We start from the raw sequence: 10,261 nt of genomic DNA, 5'->3' as shown, positions 1-10,261 counted from the left end.
CGGTCTTTAGAAAAAGTCCGTTTAGGCCCGGGACCGTTTGGACCGGCCCACTTGACCCACTTGGCCCGTTTAGGCCCGGGACCGGCCCACTTGCCAGCCTTAATTCCAACACTTGAATGTTATTTATGGAAATATTCATTATTAAAGTGTTGATTAAATCACTTGTTGTGCTTATGTATTGAATGTTGTTCGATTCGGACAATATTTTTATTTTTATTCAGCGCTCGTGTCTAATCACTAATTCCGCTTCTGTTTCTCCAGAATCGATTACCATGTTTGCCCAAACGAACTTATACTTTTATAAAAGAGAAAATATATAGTCAACCATATATAGTCGATTGATGTTCATCAAAATATTGTTTCAAACTCTAGTTTTTAATTCATTCTTGCAGAGAGAAAAAGGCGCGAATCATCATACTGGAATACGGTTTTAAATTATGTACACAGTATAAAATAATTTAAAATTATCAATACAATCTAATATATTATAATAACTTTAGTTATTATTTATTTTAAGTTACCAACTAAATAAAGTTATTTACACGTACACTTTAAATGACCTAATGATATAAATATATTTTAAATCGTCGGTTAATAGAACTTAGATGTTGCTTATGATTTACGTACGATGACTATTTTCAGACTATTACTCCCTCCGTTTTAATTTAGATGAGGTATTTTGACTCGGCACGGAGTTTAAGAAAAAAAAAGAAGACTTTTGAAACTTGGTGATCTTAAAAGCTTAAAGGATAAAAGTTTTGTGGGGCCATGACATTTGTGTGGTTCTAAAAGTTTCTCATTAAGGGCAAAATGGGTAAAATGAAGAGTTTAAAGTTGAATTATTTCCAAATATAGAACTATGTCATTTATTTTGAAACAGACTAAAAAGGAATGTACCTCATCTAATTTGAAACGGAGGGAGTATCAGTTAGTGGCGGGTCAATCTAATTGTGGCCAACTGCCAAAACTTAAAAGAGGCCCTAGATTTCTTAGTAAAAATTTTATATATTTTATTTGATGTTTATTCTTATAGCTTCCTAAAATGTAAGGATTTTAATTATATTTGGGTAATTAATTTTTTTCACTTAACAATATGGTCAGTACGTACAAATCTTATGAGATATTGTTAGTCTTAAGTTAAATCTTATTGATTTTAGTTTACAACTTTTGTCAACTGAGTAGGGAACTATTAGAAAAAAAAAATTGAATAATTCTATAAGCAGTAGGAACATTTGAAAAAATATAATTAAGGCTTCGCATATGCAAATTAGAGTGTCATCTTTTATTTGTACAACTTTTAATATTACTTTCAATTTCAAAAATTGATAAAACCGTTAATTTTATAGATCATTATGATTTAAAACATATTCAAGGTTAATACCTTTGTTTGTCAAATCTTCTCCAAGGGCGAAATGCTTTCTCCCCCAAAGTACTCTTTTTAAGAATAAGTTGATGTGTTTGACCAAGCTTTTAGGAGAAACAGACTATGAGACATCATATTTTCTCATCTAATCATTTAATAATCTAGTTAGCTTGAGCTTGAATATATTTAAAATGACATTCAAAGAATTGAAAAAAATCTTACAACGCCAAAGTTATAAGCAAGAATGATTTAAGTTCAAATGCATTAGACAAAATTAAGATAGGAAGTAACTATAAATTTAATTGCTTACTATTTTCAACCATAATTACATTAAATATTTTTGAATAGTACATAGTATAAACTCTGAAAATATGGACGTAGTAGTTGATTAAAATTAACAACATATGATTGCAAAAAATTATTTTTCACTAAAAATAAATATATAATTTTTTATATTATATATATGATTAATCTTGGGGCTTTAATTTGTTGGGGCCTAAAGCCACCGCTTTGATGGCTTTAGGGTTAAGCAGGCCCTCAATTTCAGTCAAAGTCAATGAAATCTAGACAAACCTAAATACATTCCCCTCTCTCCTCCTCCCCAAAGAAAATAAATACTCCCTCCGTTCACTTTTATTTGGCATGTTTTGACTTTTCACGCCCCTTAAAAAATAATAAATGAAGTGTATAATTTATTAATTGATACATATTTTATTGGATTTGAGAAAATGATTTGAAATGAGTAATAAATACTGTGGGTATAACAGGAAAATAAATTTGTCATTCTCTTGATATGCATAAAGTGACAAGTAAAAATAAAAATATATTTTTAGTATACATGCCAAATAAAAGTGAACAATAAAAATATATTTTTAATATACATGACAAGTAAAAGTGAACGGAGAAAGTAGTAACGAGGTAGAAGAACAAAAGCAACACGTTGGTGGAATGAATATAGTCCACAAATTTGGACTTACAACAGTTAGTAAGTTGCAACTTTCCCCATACATTGAATTCCTGGTAATTTTCCAGTTCACATTAGCTTCGTTATATTGAAAAACAAAAAGAAGAAGTTCCAAAAGAATATTTTAATACCATTGGGGTTGGTGGCTTCTTAGATAGTTTGACTGACTAATATTAATCTATGCTTCTAGAGATTTTCTTTCTTTAATTTCCTTAATCGATAATGGTGTTTTATCAGTTTCAACTTTCTCTCATAGGGCGGCTCCTTCGATTTTCTAGAAATGGTAATTTTAGAAAGAATTTAGATGAAATAACTTCAATCTTAAGATTGCTCGTACTAAGCAAACAATCGAACCAAGACAAAGAACAAGAAGTGAGCAGACAGTCAATAACAAGAAAATTTGACAACTTTTAACGAAATACTCAAAAAACATAATTTACTTTCGTATCAACACAAACGTCTAAATGGTGGGTCTAAAGTAATTTTTTGAGCTCCAGATTTTAGTTTTCTCTGTTAGAGATACTTTGGTTTTTAGACTTCTTTAAATTACTAATTTTGAACAGTATTAAACACTTTTGCTCCATTACTCAACCTCTTATTCTATAAAAAAATTTGCTTTATGTTTTTCTATATACTCCATGTATTAAAATTTTAGTTACTACTTTCATGCTAAATATCTTATTTCGTTGATGTACCATATTTTCAATGCAGCCTATAAATCATCTACGAGTTTTGCATTTAAACATTTAAATTCAGAGTTGCTATTCCACAGTTAAGTTCTAGACTTCTTGAATTTTCATTACTCCCATTCTTTTTCTTTTTTTGGCTAAACTTTATAGAACGTCACATTTTAGACTTAAAATAGTCTCTCGAGCACATGTGCTTTGACCGGGAAAAGTTAAAGGACTAGAGATGGTTGGTAACTTTTGATCGGAAAAGATGTCATAAACTTTTGTACTCATGCATGCTCCCATCATACACGTGAATAATATACACTATCGTACAAGATTTATACTCAAAAGAAGAATAGTTCAACATAATTCTTTACAATTAGATTAGAATGAATAATACCTGACAAAAAATTATATTTTATTTTCAGATCTTCTCTGTGCAAAAATAAAAATCTCTTGGGAAATTTAATATATAATCAAAAAAAGAATATAATGGGCCATAAAACCAATTAACCCTGAAAAGGGAATGGTTCAACGCCCTTCATCACAGAACATGTGTATTGTCATGGGCGGCTTTTCAACCATGCCTAATGACCCCTTGGACGCGCCCCGTGGCGTCCTGGCCAGCCTCCCAACGCCCGTCGCCACGGTCAGCCCCGTGGTCTCGGCAGCTCCAAGTGACAAGCGCGCATGTGCCTCTGTCGCCCCACCGATAGCCATCGCCAGCGCCCAGCCATAGGCAGATGCCAACAGCGCCGCGCGCATAGACAATGCCGCGCGCGCAGACCCTGATGCTAAAGACAAAGTTGCTGCCAACGGACTTGTTGCTGCTTTGTAGAAGACTAAGTCCTTTTTATTGTAAATATAGAGTAGTTTTGCTGCATTTTCTTTAAGTGTGATTTTTCAGCTTTTATAGATCTAGTCATGTAACTTTGGTTTATTTTTTTTAACCATTATTAAGGGGGACCAAGCAATCAAAACTTTCAAGCAAGCAAATAATTCTCTGTACTGATGTCTCTCCCCCCCGACACCGTCTTGTTTTCTGTAATAGCTTTCATTCAATGCAATCAAGCTTTCTTTCATTCTCAATTCTCTTTTCTGCTCTCTTTCAATTGCTCACGATATTGGTTTTCCCATACGGCACTGACAATCTAGTCTAGCATACGGAGGGAACCTCAGTTGGCGGACAACAACCGTACTGACATTGGTTGCTTAACCTTATGTCGCCCTTCCAAGGAACTTCAGGAAGGCACCGCGTAACAGTTGGTATCAGAGCCTAGGCTCGACATCGGACGAGGGATTACATTGTAATTACCACCAATTCTGACCATGGTGAATTATGGGGATCGCATCGCGACCCTTGAGGGAACAATTAACGCATTACGGCCCATCATGGAAATGGTGCCCGATCTAAAGACCAGCCTATTGCGAAGGTTGGACGACCTGGACCGCAGACTCATCCAGGCCGAAGTTGACATAGAAAACATCAGTCGCGACTCTGAAGGAGACCGGCAAACAGCAGCCACAGAGGCAGCTGAAATTTTTGGTAAATTTGAGGTCCTCCAACAGGAGCGTGCCGAGGATTTAGCCAACAGGGAACAAGAGGCAGACAGGGTGACTGCCATGCAACAAACTATAGACAACTTGACAGGCCAGCTCAATGTTGTCAATGCTGCTTTACAAGGCCTAGTTCGAGGTGGCGGAAACTAATTTGGGGGTGGTGTGAACCTCGCCCCTATGGCCCAAAAGTTGAAAATTCCTGAGTCAAAGCCATACAGTAGAGCTCGGAATGCCAAAAAAGTAGAAAATTTCATTTTCGACATCGAGCAATACTTCGATGCCGTGGGAGGCCTAGAAGAAGCTAAGAAGGTAGCAATTGCTGCCATGTATCTTCAGGGTGATGCCAAACTCTGGTGGCGGGTGAAGTACGAAGCCATCAAGGCTGGTGAAGATGCCCTCGAGATATGGGCGGAACTGAAGGCAGCCATACGCCTACAGTTCTTCCCCGAAAATGTTGAGTACAATGCCAGGAGAAAGTTGCGGGAGCTCCGCCAGACCAAATCAGTGCGAGATTACGTGCGGGAATTCTCCGCGCTCATGCTGAACATCCGTGACATGGGGGACAAAGACAAACTCTTCACCTTCCTGGAAGGGTTGAAACCTTATGCCCGGATGGAGTTGCAGAGACAAAGGGTAGACACGTTGCCTAAGGCAATCCAAGCAGCAGAGTGCCTTGGGGATTACCAAGTGGAAGCTCGGAAGGATAGGCCTCAACAGCCTATCCGAGGAGGATACAAAGGGGGCCAACCAAACATTGGTGGCCCTAGCAGAAGTGGAGGAGACCGGAGTGCACCCAAATCCAAGGCTCCCTCTTCCGGCAGTACTAGTGCTGCATCTAACAACAATGATCGGGGGAGGAAGCCCCCCTCAGGATGTCGTCATTGCAGCGGACCACATTGGAATAATGAATGCCCACATGCACAGATAAACGCCCATCAAGCTTTTGAGGATGGGACGGATGATGACGCCGATGATGCGGACCAGACCGAGCCAGTAGGTGCATTCAATGCAATTGTTGGCTCCATTTCTGAGCCCTCATCAGGAACCAGTGCCGGTATCCGCAAGAAGAAGGACCCCTGTCCAATTGTTAGGAAAGGAAATAAGAAGGCAAATTTGAGGACTCCTCCTTATCAAGAGAGGACCTTAATGTTCTTTGACATGAAGGTAAATGGCAGGCCCATTCGGGCAATGATAGACACGGGTGCCACCCACAACTACTTAGCCTCGAATAAGGTGGAGCGTCTTGGACTAGTTGTAGGAAAGGGCAAAGGTCGTGTGAAGGCTATCAACTCACCACCTCAACCAGTGGGTGGAATAGCCAAAGAAGTACCAGTGAAGCTTGGCCCTTATGAAGGAAAGTTCAACCTGCGCGTAGTGATCATAGATGACTTTGAGTTAATAGTGGGGTTGGAATTCCTGAGACAGACCAATACCATGCCCGCACCGTACGCAGACATGCTACTGATGATGGGGGCAAATGGGGCCAAGCCCTGCATTATTCCGTGCATTCCCATGAAGATGGCAGCCGAGAACATCTCGGCCTTGCAGTTGAAGAAGGGGGTAAAAAGACATGAACCCACGTTCCTGGCTACCCTCTGCATGGAAGATATAGAACGCTCCTCGGGTCCCATTCCTGCACCCGTGAAGGAGTTGCTTCTGGAATTTGAAGACATCATGCCACAAGATATGCCAAAGCGCCTTCCGCCTAGGCGAACTGTGGACCATGAGATTGAGTTGGTGCCAGGTGTGAAGCCACCTGCTCGGGCGCTGTACAGAATGTCACAACCCGAACTCTCCGAGCTTCGGAGACAATTGACGGAAATGCTAGACACAAGGATCATTGTGCCCTCCAAGTCCCCATACGGGTCCCCTGTGCTATTCCAAAAGAAACATGATGGTAGTTTATGACTCTGTGTGGATTACCGGGCTCTAAACAAAATCACCGTGAAAAACAAGTATCCTATTCTGCTAATGGCAGACTTGTTTGATAGACTGGGTGGTGCGACGGTATTCACCAAAATAGACCTGAGGACAGGTTATTGGCAAGTTCAGATTGCAGATGGTGATGAGCACAAGATGACCTGTGTGACAAGATATGGGTCGTACGACTTCCTGGTTATGCCCTTTGGCTTGACTAACGCGCCAGCCACATTTTGCACCCTGATGAACCAAGTCTTCCGAGAATACATTGATGAATTCGTCGTGGTTTATTTGGATGACATTGTGGTATATAGCCAGACACTGGAAGAACACTTGGAGCATTTGCGGAAGGTCCTAGCCCGATTGCGGGAGCACGAATTATATGCGAAGCTTTCCAAGTGCTCCTTTGCTCAGAAACAAATTGACTTCCTCGGACATGTCATCGAGGAAGGGAGGATCAAGATGGACCAGCAGAAGATTCAGGCCATTACAGAATGGCCGCCTCCTAAGGATATACATGCCTTGAGGTCGTTCCTTGGTCTATGCAACTTCTATCGGCATTTTGTGAAAAGTTACTCCCTCATTGCAGTGCCGCTGACAGAACTTCTCAAGAAGGCCACCCCGTGGGATTGGGGCCCCAAGCGGGCAGAGGCCTTCGACGCATTGAAGATGGCTATGTCTAGTAGCCCAGTCTTGGCCCTCCCTGACTTGGCCAAGCCATTCGAAGTGCAAACGGATGCCTCCGACTATGCACTTGGTGGAGTATTGCTACAAGAAGGGCATCCCGTAGCGTACGAGAGCCAGAAACTGAAGGATGCAGAGCGGAGCTATGCCGCTCATGAGAAAGAATTATTGGCTGTCGTACATTGCTTACGCCTTTGGAGGCATTATCTACTGGGAGCCCCATTCGTGGTCAAGACAGCCATTTCATGACCCAGCCAAAGCTGAATGGTCGACAGGCTAGGTGGCAGGAACTCCTAGCGGAATTTCACTTCAACCTGGAGTACCGAAGTGGAAAGACCAATCATGTTGCTGATGCACTCAGTCGGAGGGCTGATCTAGCATCGATGTGTGTACTCGCCGCCCTAAAGTAACCACCACCATAAAAGACCAGATACAGGATCTACTCATCAAGGATCCTGCTGCACAATATTTGGTTGATTTGGTAGGACAGGGCAAGACTCGCCAGTTCTACACCGAAGATGGTTTCCTAAAGGTGAAAGAGAACCGACTTTATGTTCCTAAAGGAGGAGATCTGCGACGGGCTCTTCTTGCAGAATGCCATGATACTTTGTGGGCCTGTCATCCCGGCGAGGAACGCACCATGGCATTACTTCGCCGTGCATATTATTGGCCTCAAATGGTCGATGACGTCGCTCAGTATGTGAAGACTTGTCTAGTATGCCAGAAAGACAAGTCAGACCGCTTGACGCAGGCAGGGCTCTTGGAACCACTAGCTGTCCCAAAAAGACCTTGGGAAAGCGTTTCCCTGGACTTCATCACCGGATTGCCCAAGGTCGGAGATCTCACAACTATCTTGGTTGTGGTGGATCGGTTTTCCAAGTATGCTACCTTTATAGCAGCCCCACAATATATATCAGCAGAAGATACAGCTCGACTATTCTTCTCTCATGTCGTCAAATATTGGGGCTTACCTAAAGACATTGTTAGTGATCGCGACTCACGTTTTACTAGCAATTTTTGGACCCAACTCTTTAAGTGCCTCGGGTCAAAATTGAGTCATAGCTCAAGTTTTCATCCGCAATCTGATGGCCAGACAGAGCGATTCAATGGCATGCTAGAGGAATATCTCCGGCACTTTGTGACCGGATCGCAGAAGAATTGGGTGAAGCTTCTGGATGCTGCTCAACTGTGTTTCAATTCACAAAAGAGCTCAAGTACCAACAAAAGCGCTTTTGAAATTGTTACCGGACAGCAACCGCTACTCCCACACACAGTGAACGCACCAAATATGTCAAAATCTCCTCGGGCTGCTAGCTTCTCAAAAGAATGGAAGCAAAATTTGGAGATAGTGCGGAGCTATCTTGTCAAAGCCCAAAAGCGGATGAAGAGGCATGCTGATCAGAATCGCCGCTTTGTTGAATACCAGGTGGGAGACAAAGTGATGGTCAAAATCCCAAAGCGATACTTGTTTGCAGGGGTCCATGACCCTCGCCTATTGCAAAAATATATTGGACCCTTGTCCATTGAAAGGCGCATTGGGAAAGTTGCATACCGGGTGGATACCCTAGCTTGGTGGAAAATCTATCCTGTTTTCCATGTCAGTCTCCTGAAACCTTTTCGGGAAGATATGGAGGATCCTTCACGAAGCCAACTCACAATACCAAGTATTCGAGGCCCCAATTCAACCGGGAAAAGGAGTGCTGAAGCTATTCTTGATAATCGAGTGATTCACGCCTCAAGAAAAGATCACCAGGAGTTCTTGATGAAATGGCAGGGATGTGATGCAGAGGAGAATACTTGGGAGAGGGGAACAAACCTCAAAGCCTACAAGAGCCTGATTGATGATTACCTTGCAAGGAAGGCGCCGAGGACGTCGCCAACTCAGGTGGGGGAGAATGTCATGGGCGGCTTTCCAACCATGCCCCATGACCCCTTGGACGCGCCCCGTGGCGTCCTGGCCAGCCTCCCAACGCCCGTCGCCACGGTCGGCCCTGTGGTCTCGGTAGCTCCAAGTGACAAGCGCGCATGTGCCTCTGTCGCCCCACCGATAGCCATCGCCAGCGCCCAGCCACAGGCAGATGCCAACAGCGCCACGCGCATAGACAATGCCGCGCGCGCAGACCCTGATGCTAAAGACAAAGTTGCTGCCAACGGACTTGTTGCTGCTTTGTAGAAGACTAAGTCCTTTTCATTGTAAATATAGAGTAGTTTTGCTGCATTTTCTTTAAGTGTGATTTTTCAGCTTTCATAGATCTAGTCATGTAACTTCGGTTTATTTTTTTTAAGCATTATTAAGGGGGACCAAGCAATCAAAACTTTCAAGCAAGCAAACAATTCTCTGTACTGGTGTCTCTCCCCCCCGACACCGTCTTATTTTCTGTAATAGCTTTCATTCAATGCAATCAAGTATTCTTTCATTCTCAATTCTCTTTTCTGCTCTCTTTCAATTGCTCACGATATTGGTTTTTCCGTACGGCACTGACAATCTAGTCTAGCGTACGGAGGGAACCTCAGTTGGCGGACAGCAACCGTACTGACATCGATTGCTTAGCCTTACGTCGCCCTTCCAAGAAACTTCAGGAAGGCGTCGCGTAACAGTATACATGCATGTATATATACATGCAACAAACATGCCAATTGTTTGAAGAATCTAAATGTAATAATCACCTCATAAGCTTTAAAGATAGGAGCCACATTCATCGTTTGAGTGACCAAATAGAGAGCGTGCACTAGATTATACTTTCACACTTTATATTTCAAAATAAAATACTGTACTTTTGATCATAAATATCGATTACCGTAAGAGAGGAAAAATTTTGTAAATTATTACTCCATGTACTTCAATTTAGATGACGCACTTTCCTTATTATAATATGACTAGAAAAAATAACACATTTCTACAATTGGAAATAATTCAACTTTAAACTCTTCATTTTATCCATTTACCCTTAATGAGAAGTTTTTACAATCACACAAATGTTATGGCCCCATAAAGTTTTTAAGACCACAAGTTTCAAAAATCTTTTTTTTTTCTTAAACTCCGTGACGAATCAAACTACCTCATCTAAATTGAAACAGAGGGAGTAAATATTTTGATAA

This window comes from Nicotiana tabacum, chromosome 15, assembly GCF_000715075.1.
Source record: "Nicotiana tabacum cultivar K326 chromosome 15, ASM71507v2, whole genome shotgun sequence".
In the NCBI taxonomy this organism is placed as follows: domain Eukaryota; kingdom Viridiplantae; phylum Streptophyta; class Magnoliopsida; order Solanales; family Solanaceae; genus Nicotiana; species Nicotiana tabacum.
This window is presented reverse-complemented; position numbering follows the sequence as displayed.